The 18,298-nt window shown below is 42.9% G+C and overlaps 1 protein-coding gene and 1 non-coding gene across 12 annotated transcripts in view; one reads left to right on the forward strand and one right to left on the reverse strand.

Moving 5' to 3' along the window:
* ATE1 (arginyltransferase 1) overlaps positions 1-18,298 on the forward strand; it is a 225,862-nt gene that overhangs the window by 171,712 nt on the left and 35,852 nt on the right. The window lies entirely within an intron of this gene.
* TRNAY-GUA lies at positions 10,809-10,897 on the reverse strand. Its single transcript is given in 2 exon segments — positions 10,809-10,844; positions 10,861-10,897. It is a non-coding gene; the product is annotated as a tRNA-Tyr (tRNA).

Below are 18,298 nucleotides of genomic sequence, written 5' to 3' on the forward strand. Positions count from 1 at the left end.
GTTTGCTGTGTGACCTCAGGCAAGTCACTTAACTTCTCTGTGCCTCAGTTCTCTCACCTGTAAAATGGAGATTTAGAATGGATTGTGTCTAACTTGACTCGCTTGTATCTACACCAGTGCTTAGTACAGTGCCTGGCATACCATGAGCACTTAACAAATATCATAAAATAAAATCTTGAATAACAGCATTCAGTAACAGCATTTGACTCTGTGCGTCTAGCTGAAAATCATCAGTTGTGTGTAGGCTTTTCCTGATGCAGACCGTGGCTTGCCTCAGTCTTCTTTGGGCTTTTTACCAATCCATAGAACTGAGCTGAGTTTTCAGAGTGGTTCAAAAGAATCCACATGCCTTCTTTGGCATGTGCTTTCAGAGCACCATCATTGGCATACAGCAATTCCTAATAACTGTTTGAAAGATTTTCAATTGTGCTCTTATCCTGTGGGGTAGCAAGAATGCTTCCTAGTGAATTGGAACTGTATTCTCAACCTGGCTTCTACATCCCTGTGATGTTCTCACACGTGACAACACAAAATAAGTTGAATAAGTTTGGATTTATCACTTAGCGCTGATTTACCCCTTTGGTTGTGAACGAAGAGTCAGACAGAACACCTTCAATGTTGACCCGACAGACTGCACCATATCTGTATGATCCTCTGGATCTTGGCTAATATCTCAGGAAAAGCAAATTTGTTCAGAAGATAATGGCTGCTTTGCTGCAGTTTGAGCTGAAGTCACATTACAATTCAGGGAATTGGCACTCTAGAACTATTCTGATGATGATCATGCCAGCAAAGGAAAGCATTGATCTGACTGGGGTTTCCAGGATCAGCTTTTCCTCTTCTTCCCGAGGATAGCAATTGTGATGATGTCTTTGAAGTCCTCTGGCTTCCCTATAGAATTCTGCAGGATGACAGAAAAACCTGGGAGAAGTCTAAGCATTAAATCTCTCTTTGCTGGTAGACTTCTGCAGGAGTAACCTCAGGATTTCCATTTTCATGGCTTGGGCTGCAGAAGTTATTTCTTCAGAAGTTAAAATGTAGACACCCCTTCACATTTGGTCTGTCCTTTCTCTGTAGTAGACTTCATCTTTGTTGGTGGAGGGCATAATTTGCTGTGGCCATCACAAAATTGAAGGAGAAAATATAACTGTCTAATCTAAGAGTACAAACAAATCTTCCTATTTACATTGGCATTGATTTTTTCTCCTAGAGATAAAATTTAGAGTGTAGTTTCTCAGTATTTATTTAAGTGGAGTGTCATGGCTCTATTATCTTTTTCCTTCTCTCTCCCTGCCCCTCCCTCCTAACTTTAACCTGATTTCAAGGTAAAGTGTTTGGGCATAATGACTTGTGTACCTAAAGATTTACCTCACATTTATTTCTGAAACAGCAGTAGCCAGCTATTAGACCAAAATTATATTTCATGACAAAAAATGGGAATGTCATTTGTTATGTTTTTTAGCAGGGAGCTGAGCAACCTTCTCAGTGCATATCAACTATTTGTTTTTCTCTTTGCATACAGTATGACTAATTCAGTTTGGTAGTTTCTCGTGTTCTCAAATGTGTCAGCTTTTTAGAAAATGGTAATTTACCATTATATAAATATCACTTTGTGTCCTGGGCTAAGTCAAGTAAGTATAACCTACAGTTCACTTCTATTAATTTTCAAAAATAACCTCTGTCATGTTTACACTCATATTTAACATTAAATTGCCTTTGAATTGCTTTGTTCGTTTAGCAAATGATGTGATGTGATGTGTGTGTGTGCGTGTGGGTGTGTGTGCGCACGTGCCTGTTTCCTTAAGTCTAAACTGCAGAATAGTGTAGAATAATTAATGGTCAAATATGTTATTAAAGTGCTATGCGACACTTCATTTTAATGATAATGAGGCCATTCCTCTGGAATATTCTTACATCCCAGCTCTCCCAATCTACTGATTACAGTAAATTGCTGCTCATAGAAGAGATTTGCTATTTGGCTTCAAGTCAGGCAGGTGTAACAACCTCGATTTTTTTTTTCAAGTGGGGAGGTCAATTAGAGCTCAACTTCTTGAGACCTAGGATGACTTTGAAGTTTGCCAGTGAATGAAAATCATTATGGCAAAAAGTAAAATCAGGCAATCATTTTGTTTCTTTGAAATAACTTTAAGAAAGTGATTCAACAATATATTTACTCTTGCATGTATAACCAGAGAGTTTCAATGAAGTATGACTAACTCGATAGTGATCTCGAAGTGTCACTGCCAGCTTGGTAGGGGTAGAAGGTATCGGTTTCCTCCTCCTCAATGGAGGGAAGCGGTCCTTACTTCTTTACTATTTGTCTTGTCATTTCTGTAATCATCAGCAGCAGCAAAAGCAGATAGCTAGTTACACTGTGCTCCATACCCTGAACCATCCCACAGAGTACTCACAATCTAAGTAGACGTAGCCCACACTTAGACTGAAAAGAATGAATTTCACATCACAGTTTCCAAGATAACAGTGATCCAAGGTACCAATTTTAAATTAAGTAGCTAGTTCTTTTCTTGGAGAGAGCAGTCTTCATTCTCCTCACCATGTAGAGCAAGAGCCCTTACAGCTTCCTCAGGAATCAACGGTGAGGGTTCCATCATGTGAAAGTCTGTGCAGGTCGGGGTCAGGATGGGGGGCTGGATAGCTTGACATCAGATAACGCCTGGGCCCCAGAGCACCTAATCGCATAAGACCTTCAGAATTCAAGGCCTTCAGTTCCTGCCCTCCTCCATTCCTGTAGGGGATGGGGCTTCTGTCACATGGGTAGGGATGCTAATCTGGGATCAGTCAGTCAATTGTATTTATTGAGCGCTTACTGTGTGCAGGGCACTGTACTAAACACTTGGGAGAATTACATAAACGGACATTTTTCTGTCTCACAACAAGCTTACAGTCTAGAGGGTATTTCCTAAGTGCTTATCTGCCTGGGAGGCTACTAATAATAACAGTGGTGGTATTTGTTAAACACTGGGTTGAGAATCAAACCTGTATTTGTTATACACTGGGTTGAGAATCAAGCCTGTCATGAAGTTGTAGTTTTGATGCATTTGCTGGCATTTTTTTCCACACTGAAATTCATCTGCCACGTTTTTACCTACTCACTGAGCTTTATGACCTCTTTCTCCAGTGTATCTTCATCAGCTTGGCATTCCACCATCTTTATTGAGTGCTTACTGTGTGCAGACCACTGTACTAAGGGGAGAGAACAATACAAGAATAAACAGACATCTTAGTATAGTCTTCAGTCTTGGATATTTTACTGCATCTTGGCTTTTTTTTCCATTTTATCTCTAAAGCGTCTTTTACCGTATTGTTGAACAAAGAAATCTACTGATTCTCTTTTTGCTTTCCCCCTATTTTTGTATGTGAAGAATCTTTTATTTTTAGCCTCAAAGCCCCTTAATTGACATTTTTGAAACTCCCCCCACCCTCCCCCGCCACCCAGCCTAATAACTGCCTTTATGGTTTTGTGTGACCTGCCGCTCTTTATGGATTTTCCTGTTCTCTTCATTCAAATGAAGTGTCCATAAAACTCTTAGGGTTTTTATGTTATCCGTATTTGTTATCCCTTACATAAAGAATCCTTACCTGAAATAACCATAATAATAATGATAATGTGTTATTTTTGGAGTGCTTACTATGTGTCAAGCACAGTTCTAAGCGCTAGGGTGGATATATAATAATCTGGTCCCACCTGGGACTCACAGTCTAAGTAGGAGGGAGAGCAAGTATTGAATCCACATTTTGCAGATGAGGGAACCGAGGCCCAGAGAAGTTCAGTGACTTGCCCAGGGTCACATAGCAGGCAGCAGATTAGAACGTAGGAACTTTGATTCCAAAGTCAGTGCTCTTAACTAGGCCACACTGCGTCTGCTCATTCATGTCTTTCCTGGAGAACTCTCAGCTATGTCCCATTGGTTTTCCTCTCCCCACCAAGTCACAGAGATGCCAGTTATAACAAGACTCTCACTAGCTGCCAAGCATGCCAATTCAATTTACTTTTTTTGATTCTAACATTAGTGTTAAAGTATATATTTTGGCTTCCCCCCACCCCGCCCATCCCGACCCCAGTTTTTAATCTGCCAGGTTTTTTTGCCACTTAATGAACAGTCTAATTCCTCTCTTCGTTTACCTTAGATGCCCTCTTGGACTCCCTACAGACTCCTGTCTCCCTCCCTCCTCTGGGTTGGTTCATGGCCTTGGGCATTTCTGCACCCACTGATTTTTTTTTCCTTCAGCTTTCAGTTCAAGAACTGCTCTGCTGGTATCGTAAATGATAGTACTAGTCGTCTGGTGCCATTTGAATTCAGGTGGTGCTCCCTCCTCTTGGAGCAGTTCTGTTTTTTCTTTAATACCCCAGTTACAAATACACCTAAACCCCTGATCCGTCATAGCCCGAGGTGAGGCTCTACTATTTTGAAGTGAAATTTGAGGAATTAATTTAGGTCATGTTCCCACAAGCAGGCATTTTACATAGCTCAAAGCACCTTTATTCTTATGTATTGTTTGTCTACATCAAGGTTGACTCCATTTTAAAACTAACCAGGCTAGGGACGTAACTGGGCATGACTTTTATGAGAAAAGACTCACAAAATGGTCAACTTTGAATATCTACACAGGATAATAGTAATAATGATTACGTTATTTGTTAAGCGCTTACTATGTGACAAGCACTGTTCTAAGCACTGGAGTGAACACAAGACATATCTGTATGTGTACATGTATGTGACAGCCCTCCATTTTTGATAATGCTGCTGCTGGTGGTGCGAGGTATCCATGTGAATGAGTTTGTCCCACACATCCGGCTACAATATTTGCTTTTCTCAATAGATCCTTAAATCAGAGTTGTAGAACAGCCCTGTAGGAAACAGAAGTTTTGATGAAATATTTCATAGCGTAGAAACCTTCTATTAAGAAAAAATGCCTACACCTTTGTGTAGGCACTGGGGAATTCCTTTGTAAAATATTGGCCTTCATGATGATAGAGATGAAATATCTGAACTACAGAGAAGTTAAATGACTCGCCCAATGTCACACAGGAGAGGGGTGGCGGAGTCAGGATTAGAACCCAGGTCCTCTGACTCCCAAGCCCGTGGTTTTCCTCTAATAATAACAATAATAATAATAATGGTATTTGTTAAGGACTTACTATGTGCAAAACATTGTTCTAAGCGCTGGGGGGGATACAAGGTGATCAGGTTGTGCCTTGTGGGGCTCACAGTCTTCATCCCCATTTTACAGATGAGGTAACTGAGGCACAGAGAAGTTAAGTGACCTGCCCAAGGTCACACAGTTGACAAGTGGCGGAGCTGAGATTAGAACCTGTGACCTCTGATTCCCAAGCCCAAGCTCCTTCCACTGAGCCACACTGCTTCTCCTTACCATGCCCCTAAATGAAGAGTAATCAATCAGTCAGTGGTGTTTATCGAGCACTTATAGTGTGCAGAGCAATGTATTTTAGATACTCGAGAGAGAGTTCTACAGTAAAGTTGGTAGCCCACATTCTTTGTCCACAATGAGCTCCCAGTCTAAAGCAGATCATAGATCAATAAAGCCTCTTCTTTGGGGCAAAGTTTCATCCAGTGTTCTTGATTCACTAATTCCATCGTTTTTGTTCTCTCATAAAGCGGGATACTTGATGAAGCCTAGTGCCGTAACATGAAAAACCTTGCTCAAGATTCCTTCCAATGGTGTGTTTAATTTGAATGTTCAAAAACAGGCTTGAAGGCAACTTTAAAACATTTTGTCTGTGTTCTTAGAGGGTTTCTCTTAACTTCACTGACAAGCTTACTCTGAGGACCTGGAGTCAGATATTATGATCATCTGTCGAGAAGCAGTGTGGCTCAGTGGAAAGAGCCCAGGCCTGGGCGCCAGAGGACCTGGGTTCTAATCCGGATCCACCACTTGTCTGCTGTGATTTTGAGTAAGTCATTTAACTTCTGTGCCTCACTTGCCTCATCTGTAAAATATAGATTAAGATTGTGAGCCCCAAATGGGACATGACTTCATCCAACCTGATCATCTTGTATCTATCCCAGGGTGTAGTATAGTGCCTGGCTCAGGTAAAGGTTTAACAAATACCATAAAAAAAAAAGAAGAAGAAAAAATCTTTTCAGTCCGGAAAAGTCTGTGTGTAACCGCTGTTTCACCGCTTTTAACCCATCTCTTTTAGGCTGTCTCACTCTTTACATATAATAATGTTAATAATAATGTTGGTATTTGTTAAGCACTTAGTATGTGCAGAGCATTGTTCTAAGTGCCGGGGTAGATATAGGGTAATTGGGTTGTCCCACGTGAGGCTCACAGTCTTCATCCCCATTGTACAGATGAGGTAACTGAGGCACAGAGAAGTTAAGTGGCTTGCCCACAGTCACAGAGCTGACAAGTGGCAGAGCCGGGATTCGAACCCATGACCTCTGACTCCCAAGCCCGGGCTCTTTCCACTGAGCCATGCTGCTTCCCACATATGGGTGGAGGCCACGGCCCCCTGGCACATGCAATTTTGGTTTCAGGATTGATGTTGTAGTGGTCAAGCACCCGTTTCTTTCCAAAGACTTCCCTTGCACGTTTGAAGAGAGGATACATTTCTCCATCAGCCTCAGCTTTCCTTGCGGGATCACTTCCGAGAATGTTCTCTGCACCTAGATATCATCCCAGGAATTGAGAGGAGCTGGTGAATTTTTAAGAGCACTTCATTAGAGGCCACGTGTTGAGCTTGGAACACTTCATCTTGGCGTTGACTCCGTTGTTCATCTCATTTGCTTTCATGCCATAACCATAATATGGTTGGGAGATAGTTGAAGTGACCCATTATCTGGGTTGACACTGGAGTCACTAAAATTTGCTTGTCATGAAACACGAAGCTGAAAGACTTTTCTGTGTCCCAAACATAATTCTAAAGTCCTGGGATTTTCTGGATTCTAGCCACCTGGAAACAGACAGAACCCCTAACCTCTAACCTTGGGTACAGACATTTTGTTTATACACTACACATGGCCACATGAATTAAACTGTCAGATTAGCATTATTTTGTCATGCAGAAAATGACTGTTTACAGTAGAGAAGGATGTTTGCATCCAGCTTTGGCTTCTGTTACCTCAGTCTTCACAGAGGGTTAGCACGGGCTTTAATTTGGTGGTAAAATGTTTCCTCTGACATGGTTGTTTCCATTTGTGCACAGCCGTCTTTGTTAAGCGTCTCCCCACTCAAAATTTTTTCTCGAGATCAAATTAAGTATTCTGCACTTATTGCAGATGTCCGGATTTGCTTTGGAAGGCTTGAGTTTTAGTGCGTAAGTAGTTTTCTGCATTTGTTTATTTAATTGAGATATTTTTGAACTGTGAACTTGTGTGCCAGGTCCATTGGAAGCCTGGAAAACCAACGAGATTGCTTTTGCGCCATGCAGGAAATACCTTCCATATCCCTCGTTCATCTTTAGCATTAAATAATGGGAGTCAAAGGACAATGAGTTTTTGTTTCGGTTAGGTAAGGTTTATTATAAAATTTTGACTGCATTTGTCAAAGTGTTTAGTCTGATAGGTCCTGAATCTTGAATTCCAGATCAGAAAACAGTGATATGCCTTCAGGCTGGAAGCCAGGCGGTGTTGAATGGTTTGTGTACATTTACCTCCATGCATTTATTGATTTGTAAATGCCCAGTGGATAGTGTAAATTCACATGACTTTGTGTCCATTTGGTCTTAAATAATTAGGCAGCGAGAAAGACTGTTGATAATTAAGTCTGTTGCATTTTCACCTTGAATTGGATATTCTGTCTTAACTGATTTCAAGGAATGCCAGCTTCTCTCATGCTTGAGTAACTGAGCTGCAAAACTTGGGCTGAGCCAGCACGTACTGTACTTCCTTTGTGACTTGTTCTTGCTGGTTTTAATTTAAAAAAAAAACAACAAAAAGCCGCATTTCTCTGCCCCGTGCCGGGGACATGCTGCCTAGCTCTTCATTTTTTGCAGTGCTTTTCTAAATGTGATTGTGTACTCTGAAGTATATTAAGATTATTCGTACCTTCTGAATGTGAAGGAATGGATAATCAAAGGAAACTAAAGCAATAAGTGACTGCTCTGTGTAAATGAGTCCAGGTATAGTCAACTGTGACCATATTAAAAGCTTTCATTCATTTAATCGTATTTAGTGAGTGCTTCCTTTGTGCAGAGCACTGTATTAAGCACTTGGGAAAGTGCAATACAGCAATAAAGAGAGACAATCCCTGCCTGCAGCGAGCTCACAATCTGGGGGTGGGGCGTGGCGGGGAGGAGACAGACATCAATACAAGTAAACAGACATCATCTAAATAAGTAAAATTACAGATATAAAATGCCATTGTTCAAAGGCACTGTTCAGATCTTCAAAAAACTTGCTGTAGTTGATGATGGTTTAAAAACCTTTCTAGGCAAAGGAAAAGTGCATCCTCAGGTAAAATTGCATAGCTTAAAAGAAATGCATAATAACATCACTGAGTACCAATAGGCATTTTTTTTTACTGTTTCAGAATTCAACTCTTTAAAAATTATTAGTACCTTTCTCCTGTGGGTGATAGTGACAGTGAGCTTATTGGTGCAGTTGCTTCTCCTATAAAACATGTTTTCATTACACATTGGAAAGAATGTTATGGAGATTTAGGGAGTGTTTGTCCTACAACACACATCTGCCTGGTTATAACACAATCCATGATTTTACACAAGCAGATTTGACGTAGGAATCAGTGGTGTTTTTAAACGTTTACTTGTGTGCAGAACACTGTACTAAGCCCTTGGAAAAGTACAGTATGGTAGAGTTGGTAGACACAATTTCTCTCCCACAAGGAGCTTTGCAGTCTATAGGGGGGAGACAGACATCAAAATATATTACAGATAACAGAAGTTATAGACTAGAATATATGGATATTTATTTAAGTGCCATTGGGGTGACTATCAAAGAGCTTAAGGGGTACACAAACAAGTGTATGGTCAGTGGGGTGGGAAGGGTGGATGGGGAAATGAGGGCTTAGTCTGGGAAGGCCTCTTGGAAGCAATTTGATTTTAGGGAGTTTTGACAAGTTGGGAGAGTGGTGGACTGTTGGATATTAAGGGAGAGGAAGTCCCAGGGCGAAGGAGGATGTAGGTAAGGAGTCGACAATGGAATAGACAAGATACAGGTGGAGAGAGTAGGTTGGGGTTTAGGGGGTTGAAGTGTGCCAACTGGATTGCCATAGGAAATCAGCGAGGTAAGGTAGGAAGGAACGAGATGATTGAGAAACTTAAAGCTAATGGTGAAGAGTTGCTGTTTGATGCCAGCGCTTAATACAGTGCCTGGCACATAGTAAGCGCTTAACAAATACCATAATTATTATTATTGCCATTATTATTATGAGGAGGCCGATGGGGGATTTAGAGGAGCTGGAGGATTAAGAGGAGCTGGGGAGATGTGGGCCAAACCTGTTTTTGTCAGAAAAATGATTGAAGCTGCAGAATTCATTCATTCAATCATATTTATTGAACTCATAATGTGTGCAGAGAACTATACTAAGTGCTTGGGAGAGTATAATATAAGACACATTTCCTACTCGTTAGCTTACAGTCTAGCAGGGAAACAGACCTTAATATAAATAAATTATAGATAGGTACATCAGTCCTCCTCCTCTCAGGGATCACACCTAGAGAGTTTCCAGTACTCTACCGGTCTTGACTATGGGAGGGAAGGTCAAGCAGGGGCATATCATTTCATACCTAGCTTGGGCATTGGCTAACAAGTAGAAGGCAATCTGCTACAAGTTAAAACTCACCTTTGCTGGGCAGCAGCGGCATTGAGAGAGTCGAGGGCGGAGGTTCAAGTTTACTGCACGGAAGAAGGCAATGGTAAACCACTTCTGTATTTTTACCAAGAAAACTGTGGATTCGCTACGAGAATGATTGCAGTTGGAGGTGGGTGTTCTGGGAGAGATGTGTCCATGGAGTCGCTTTGGGTCAGAGACGACTCAACAGCATAAGGCAAGACGTAAGTCCTGCAAGGCTGGGAGGGGAATTGAATAAAGGGAACGAGTCAGGATGACGCAGAAGAGAGTGGGAGAAGAGGAAAGGAGGGTTTAGTCAGGAAAGGCTCTCGGAAGAAATATTCCTTCAATAAGTCTTTGAAGTCGGCGAGAGTCATTGTCAGATATGAGAAGGAAGGGTGTTCCAGGCCATAGGCAGGATGTGAGCAAGAGGTTGGTGGTGAGATAGATGAGATCACGGTACAGTGAGAAGGTTAGCATCAGAGTAGCGAAGTGGGCTGGGTTGTAGTATGAGAGTAGGGAGGTGAGGTATTAGGGGGCTAGATGCTTTAAAACCATTGGTGAGAAGTTTTTGTTTGATGCGAAGGTGGAAGTTCTTGAGGAGTGGGGAAACATGGCCTGAACGTTTTTGTAAAAAAATGATCCAGGCAGCAGAGTGAATTCTGGACTGGAGTGGGGAGAGACAGGAGGTAAAGAAGGTCATCAAGGAGGCTGATTCAGTACTCAAGGCAGGATAGGACAGGTGATTGGATTAATAGTAATAATAATAATGTTGGTATTTGTTAAGCGCTTACTATGTGCAGAGCACTGTTCTAAGCGCTGGGGTAGATACAGGGTCATCAGGTTGTCCCACCTGAGGCTCACAGTCTTAATCCCCATTTGACAGATGAGGGAATTTAGGCACAGAGAAGTGAAGTGACTTGCTCACAGTCACACAGCTGACAAGTGGCAGAGCCAGAATTCAAACCTGTGACCTCTGACTCCCAAGCCCGTGCTCTTTCCACTGAGCCACGCTGCTTCTCAAACCAAAGTCCTTCGAGCCGGAATTGAACCAGCGACCTAAGGATAACCAGGAGGTAACCACTACAGTCCTCTGCTCTACCAGCTGAGCTATCGAAGGCTTGATTAACGTAATAGTAGTTTGGATGGAAAGGAAAGGGCAGATTTTAGTGATGTTGTGAAGGTAGAACTGACAGGATTTAGTGACGAATTGACTATGTGGGTTGAATGAGAGAGAGGAGTAAAGGATAGCGCCAAGGCTTGTGAGACAGGAAGGATGGTGGTGCCTTTTGCAGTGATGGGAAAGCCAGGGAGGAGAACAGGGCTTGGGTGGAAAGATAAGGAGTCCTGTTTTAGACATATTAAGTTTGAGGTGACTGGAGGACGTCCAAGTAGAGCTGTCCTGAAGGCAGGAGGAAATGCGAGACTGCAGAGAGGAAGAGTGATCAGGGCTGGAGATGTAGATTTGGGTGTCAAAAACCAAGTTCTTGAGGAGTGGGGAAACTGAACCTTTAGGTATTCCTACAGTTAGGGAGTGGGAGTCAGGAGAGGAGACTGCAAAAGAGACTGAGAATGAGCGGCCAGAGAGATAGGAGGAGAACCAGGAGAGGACAGTGTCAGTGAAGCCGAGGTTGGATAATGTTTCCAGGAGAAGGGGGTGGTCGATAGTGTCGCAGGCAGCTGAAAGATCGAGGAGGATTAGGATGAGGTAGAGGCCATTGAATTTGGCAAGAAGGTGATCATCGGTGTTTCTGTGCCCTGGAAGGGAACAGAAGCCAGGTTGGAAGGGGGTCAAGGAGAGAATTGCAGGAGAGAGATTGGGGACAGCTAATGTAGTGGAGTTTGGAGAGGAATGGTGGGAGAGAAATGGGGTGATAACCAGAGGAAGCCATGAGTCAGTGGAGGATTTGTTTTAGGATAGGGGAGACATGGGCATGTTTGAAAGCAGTGGAGAAGAAGCCATTGGAGAGGGAAAAGTTGAGGATGGCAGGGAGAGAAAAAGGGAGGGGCAAGTGTTCTGATAAGGTGCAAAAAATAGCAACAATAATAATTTTGGTATTTGTTAATCGCTTCCTTTGTGCCAGGCACAGTACTAAGTGCTGGGGTAGATACAAGGTAATTGGGTTGGACCCAGTCTTTGTCCCATGTGGGCCTTACAATCTTAATCCCTGTTTTACAGGTGAAGTAGCTGAGGCATAGAGAAGTGAAGTGACTGCCCCAGGTCACACAGCAGACAAGTGACAGCTGAGATTAGAACCCATGTCCTTCTGACTCCCAGGCCCATGCCCTACCCACTAGGCCACTCTGCCAAGGAATGGGGTTGGATGTACAGGTGGTGGGGGTGGATTTTGAGAGAGAGGAGGATTTCTTATCTAGAGATACTGCTGGGAAAGATGGGAGAGTTGAAGAAAGGCAGGAGAGGGGAGAGACTGGGGAGAGGCAGGGGAGATTTTAGGGAGATCATGCCTGATAGTGTCAATTTTCTCAATTAGTAGGTAACCAGGTTATTAGAGTCATGAGATGGGAGTTTGAAGAGGGAGTTCAACCTCTGGAACAACCATCTCACTCTGTGTTCTGTTGGCCAGATGGGAAATAGGCTAAAAGAGTGTGACTTACTCAGTGCAACTCATCACCACTACTGGAAAAACAACTCCAGTCTTACATTTTCTTAATTAGTTATGTTATTTATTAAGGGCTTCCTGGGATGAACACTAGGGAATGTAATTAGATTTGACAGGCTTCCCATTCTGCACTGGGCTCTAAGTCAGGGCACACAGCTACAAAGAGCAAAATCACTCAATTATGAATAGTAACATTTAAGAGTCCTCAAACCAAAATAAAAGGGTGAGAATAAGTGAACAGCTCTCAGAATCTTTTGACTCCTCACTGCTTCAGGCAAAAAACCCTTAGTTAACACCATGGCGGCCTCCCCGGTTTTCTACAGGTTGTGAAGATGGGATAGCATAGAGATGTGACCTCAGAAGTCTGTACCCACTCCTTACCCTTGCAGAAAATGGAATCTTCTGGTGTGTGATATTCAGCGGTTCCACAGGCAGAAGGAACTGGTCCAGGGATTGGGCAGAGCCAGTAGCTTCTGATCTCAAAGAAACTCTGAACCACACGAAGACTGAGTCCCTGCCCATCCCCTCACTTCCTGGGACGTAGGGCTTCTGGCATGATATTTTTTTAATGGTATTTGTTAGGCACTTGCTTTGTGCCTGGCACTTTACCAAGTACTGGGGTAAATTCAGTACGATCAGGTTGGACACTGTCCATGTCCGTCATAGGGCTCGAGGTGAAGTGACTTGCCCAAGGTCACTCAGCAGCCAGGAGCCAGGATTAGAACCAAGGTGAAGGCAGACCGTGGAGCTCCTGATCCTCTTGTTAACAATGAGAAGATGTACTAAAATGTCCAATGTCAGCGGGTAGCCCAGGATGCTGGTTGCTGGTAACCCTTGCAGCTCTTCATTGAGCCTCACCAAGACATGATTGCAGAAACCAGTATTGTGGCATATAGAACGCTTTAAGAAACAGCTGCCAAAGTCTGTGTTGCTGAGGTTCACTTAGACCCAGACAAAAAGGATATGCAGAAGAAAACTCCCTGAAGAGTTTATATGAACCGAGGGCCACTGTATTAATACCATCACTAGAGAGTATAGCTGCAGAACCAGACAAGAGCTAATTTTAAAAAGATGGCACTAATAGGTCAATGGCTCCCTCCACTTACCGCCCCATCTCCCTCTTACCATTCCTCTCCAAATTCCTTGAGCAAGTTGTGAACACCCACTGTCTCCCTTTCCTCCTCTCCAGCTCTCTCCTTGACCCCCTCCAATCTGGCTTCTGTCCCCCTCACTCCACAGAAACTGCCCTCTCAAAGGTCACCAGTGATCTCCTTGCCAAATCCAACTGCCTCTACTCCATCCTAATCCATTTTAACCTCGCAGCTGTCTTCGGTACCAGCCACCACCCTTGCCCCATCTCCTGGAAAAAAAGATCCATCCAGCGGCTTGACTAACACTGTCTTCTCCTGATTCTCCTCGTATCTCCCTGGCCTCTCATTCTCAGTCTCTTTTGCAATCTCCTCCTCTGCCTCCCACCCCCTAACTGTTGGAATACCTAAAGATTCAGTTCTGGATATGCAGATAAAGTGCTGTGGGGTTAGACACTTGAGTTCAGTTCAGTTCTGTTCAGTTCTGGGTTCCCTTCTACTCTCCCTCTGTACCCACTCCCTTGGAGAAGTAGCGTGACTTAGTGGAAAGAGCATGGGCTTGGGAGTCAGAAGTCGTGGCTTCTAATCCCGGATCCGCCACTTGTCAGCTGTGTGACTTCGGACAAGTCACTTCACTTCTCTATGCCTCAGTTACCTCATCTGTAAAATGGGGATTAAGACTGTGAGCCCCACATGAGACAACCTGATGACCTTGTATCTACCCCAGTGCTTAGAACAGTGCACTTAGAACACTTAACAAATATCATTATTATTATTGTCGTTATTATTCACTCCCATCACTTCAACTACCATCTATATGCAGATGACTCCCAAATCTACGTCTCCAGCCCCACTCTCTCTCCTCTTCTAGTCTCATGTTTCCTCCTGCCTTCAGGAACATCTGTATTTGGGTGTCCTGTCAGCACCTTAATATGTCCAAAGCAGAACTCCTTATCTTCCCACCCAATTCATGTTCTCCCCCTCATTTTCCCATCACCCTAGACAGCATCACCATCCTTCTTCTCTCACGAGCCTCGTAACCTGGGTGTTATCCTCAGCTCATTTCACCCATTCAAACTGTCACTAAATCCTCTAAATTCATCCTTCAAAGCATCTCTGAAATCTGTGCTTTCTTCTCCATCCAGGCTGCCACCATGTTAATCCAAGCACTTATCCTCTCTCACCTTGATTACTACATCAGCCTCCTCGCTGACTTACCCACCTCTTGTCTCTCCCCACTCCAGTCCACACTTCACTCTGATGCCCCGATCATTTTTCTACAAATAACGTTGAGTCCATGTTTCGCCAATCCTCAAGAACCTCTAGTGGCTACCCATCCACCTCTGCATCAAACAAGAACTCCTTACTATAGTCTTTAAAGCAATCACCTTGCCCCTCCTACTTTACCCGCCCCCGATTTCCTACTACAGCCCAGCCTGCACACTTCACTCCTCTGATGCCATCCTACTCACTGCACCTCCGTCTCGGTCTCATCTATATCACACTCCTCTCGCTCACCTCCTGCCTCTGTCCTGGAGCACCCTCCAGCTCTTCAAATCCAATAGTCGATCACCCTCCCTACCTTCAAAGCCTTATTCTAAAATCATCTGCTCCAAGAGGCCTTCCCCAACTAGGCCCTCACTTCCTCTTCTCCCACTCACTTCTGTGAAAAAGCTGATTTTGGAAACAATCACAGAAGCTAATTGCTTTCCACTACTGCCAGAGTCCTCCTGGACCAGCTACTGAAGAACATTGTTAACCAGCCATTCCCAGAATAACAGTCTGGTTTTTAGAACCCAGTGGAACACAGCGTAATTACTCTTTGCTGCACATCAGCAAAGGAATAGTGTAGGCAGAGCACAGGAAATAGCAAGAGGTCTAGATTTCACAGACCTTGCACAAGCATTTGAAACCTTTAGCAGTCCTAGGCTCTGACATTTATTAAGCTTGTTTGGCTGTTCTGAGTTTATTAGGATCCTGAGGTAGGGTCACATTGTTAAATTGACAGAGATTGCATTTGGCTTTTTACCCCTTAAGCACTTTGGTACTTACCCCAGCCCCACAGTACTTAGCTAAATATTCTTATGCCCTACCATTTCCCATATCCGTAATCTCCTTCAGTGTCTGTCTCGCCTTGCAGACTGTAATTTGACTCTTGCATTTTCCCAAGTGCTTAGCACAGTCCTCTGCAAGAGTAAGTGCTCAGTACATCCCATTGATTTGTTGATTGATAGATCAATCAGACAACATTATGTAATAAGTACAACTTCAGCTTAATGAAACTAGGCATTCTTGAGGAAACAGAGACTATAGAAGCCGATGTCAGGATATAAATTAGATCCTCAGGGGAACACTTTCAATCCAATGGGCCAAGAGTGACATTAAGAAAACCAGCCATCCATCCTCAGTACCATCTGAGGCTCCAGTCCTTACCTTGCGGGAACCGGCCAGGGAGAGGATGAAGTGGAACCATGCACAGTCTCCACCTCACCGTCACCGAAACATGCTGACCAGGATCCTCGCTGCCTGCCCTCCACATCACTGCAGGAGAGAAGAGCGTGTGGTGTAGAAGCACAGGGTGGATAGAGCCTGAAGCATCAGCAGAATTACCATTTCACTTGACTGTGGCTTCTGTGACATTTGGTCTCTGGACAGCCCTGTCTGAGCAATAAGGAACCTCCAAAAGGCTCCATTAGCCACATCGTTCTGCAGCTTTTTGGATTTATTGTTGTCCTTGAATTCGTAGGTTGGTTGGTCCTGATCGTTTGTCTTCCCTCATAAACCCATCCACAAGCTTTCTGCTCCTTTCTCCTTTAGTTTGTGAACCACCTGCCACTTATCAGCTGTGTGACTGTGGGCAAGTCACTTAACTTCTCTGTGCCTCAGTTCCCTCATCTGTAAATGGGGATTAAGACTGTGAGCCCCACGTGGGACAACCTCATTCCCCTGTGTTTACCCCAGCGCTTAGAACAGTGCTCTGCACATAGTAAGCGCTTCACAAAAAACAAATACCGACTAGGGATTGAGTCTCATTTCTCATCTATTCTGCTCCTTCATGTTCAGTGCAATGTTTTTCACCCAGTTGGTGCTCAAAAAATACTACTGAATGAATCCCAAGAATCATTCATTCATTCATATTTATTTATTGAGTGCTTACTATGTGCACAGCACAGTACCAAGTGGTTGGAGAGTACAGTTTGGTAGCAGATAGAGACAATCCCTACCCAACAACGGGCTCACAGTCTAGAAATGAGGGGGGACAGACCACAAAACAATACAAGTAGACAGGAATCATTCACCACTATAACTGTACTTTTTAAGCAACCATACCAGCAAACCTGCAGGTGAGTTTGAACCACTAAATACATATTTAGCTTGAAAAATCTGGAGGTTTTGTACCCTTTTACCACTTGTCAGCCCTCCACCTGAACCAAGGTCCTCTGTCAGCAGTAGAAATTAGAGGCAGTCTGTAAGTTCTGCCATCTAGACAGAATCTTATCACGATGATGCAAGCAAGGATAAGAAAAGAAGTAGAAATTCAAATGACGAAAGTCAACAAAGCCTTTACAAGATTGGCAGAATGTGAATGTTCCTTTGGGACATTAAATTTGAGACCAATTAAAATTGATGAAATAATCGTAGTATTCAATCTTCCGTATGGTTGTGAGAGTTTAACTTACTCCAGATACCACACTGGACTTGGAGAACAGTTCCATCCATACTCTCCGTACTCCCTATGTCTCTTTTACATATGATGAAGTGAAAGTCAGTTACCCTATTGCAGAACTTCTCTGATTCAATATTAATACAGCAATGAATACTCACCTAATTAGAGGTACAATTTAGCATCATTTTTGTGAGTCTTGGTTTAGGAACCAAACCTCCATTTATAGTCTATGAGCAATATGGTTCAGAAATCCCAGGACTTCTTGTATGCCTGCTGCCAAATTTTTCTGTGCTGTATTTACTCACATAACTGTCTCTCATTTTGCAAAGTTTTTACAATCCAAAAACAGGAGGAGGCTATTACTTGGCCATTACTAATTACATCTAGAAGCAAGAGGGGCTGAAGAAAAGGAAGAGGAAGTTATGAGGGCATTTGAGACTATATCTCTTCCTTTTGCACTCAGCAGCCTTAATGCATTCACTAGCTACAAAAATAATCTTTTATTTTCTCAAAAATCATAGGGGCAGGATATTTATATGATGGCAGCAATTATATGAATAAATGTGGTATGTGTAGATTTAGGCTTATATTCAATTATTAATGTAACTACTACCCGAGATGACTAGATCGTCTTCCCGCTTCCACTATTTGTAAAAATTTTTTATTTCTCTCCCCCATCAGATTCTTTGCTCCTTATGGGCATGGAACATATCCTTTGTTTCTGGTGTACATTCACCGGTGCTTAATGGAGTGCTCTGCACTCAGGCCCTCAATAAATATTATCGATTAATTGATTTATGTCAGATGCTCTCTTCAATCAGAATTTATATTTCTCATAAAATCATTATTTTATGTAGACTTGGCATTACAACAGTCCAGCCTCATTGTAGTCTTTTATTCATCATCTTTAGTTCTATTCAAGGTTAAGTTAAAGTAGTTTCAGGTCATAATACCTAAATCTTAGAACTGTATAAATATAAAATATATCCTCCTGAATGGAACAAGGAGGAGGTATTTTTATTAGCTTTCAAGCTAGCTAGCTAACCTGCCCGAGTCCTATTTCATACTTATTGGCATGAGCTTAATGGCTCTACATTTCAATCACTTGTAGATACACATATATTTTGATGTAGTCTTGAATTTTA

This window comes from Ornithorhynchus anatinus, chromosome 16, assembly GCF_004115215.2.
Source record: "Ornithorhynchus anatinus isolate Pmale09 chromosome 16, mOrnAna1.pri.v4, whole genome shotgun sequence".
NCBI classification, from domain to species: Eukaryota; Metazoa; Chordata; class Mammalia; order Monotremata; family Ornithorhynchidae; genus Ornithorhynchus; species Ornithorhynchus anatinus.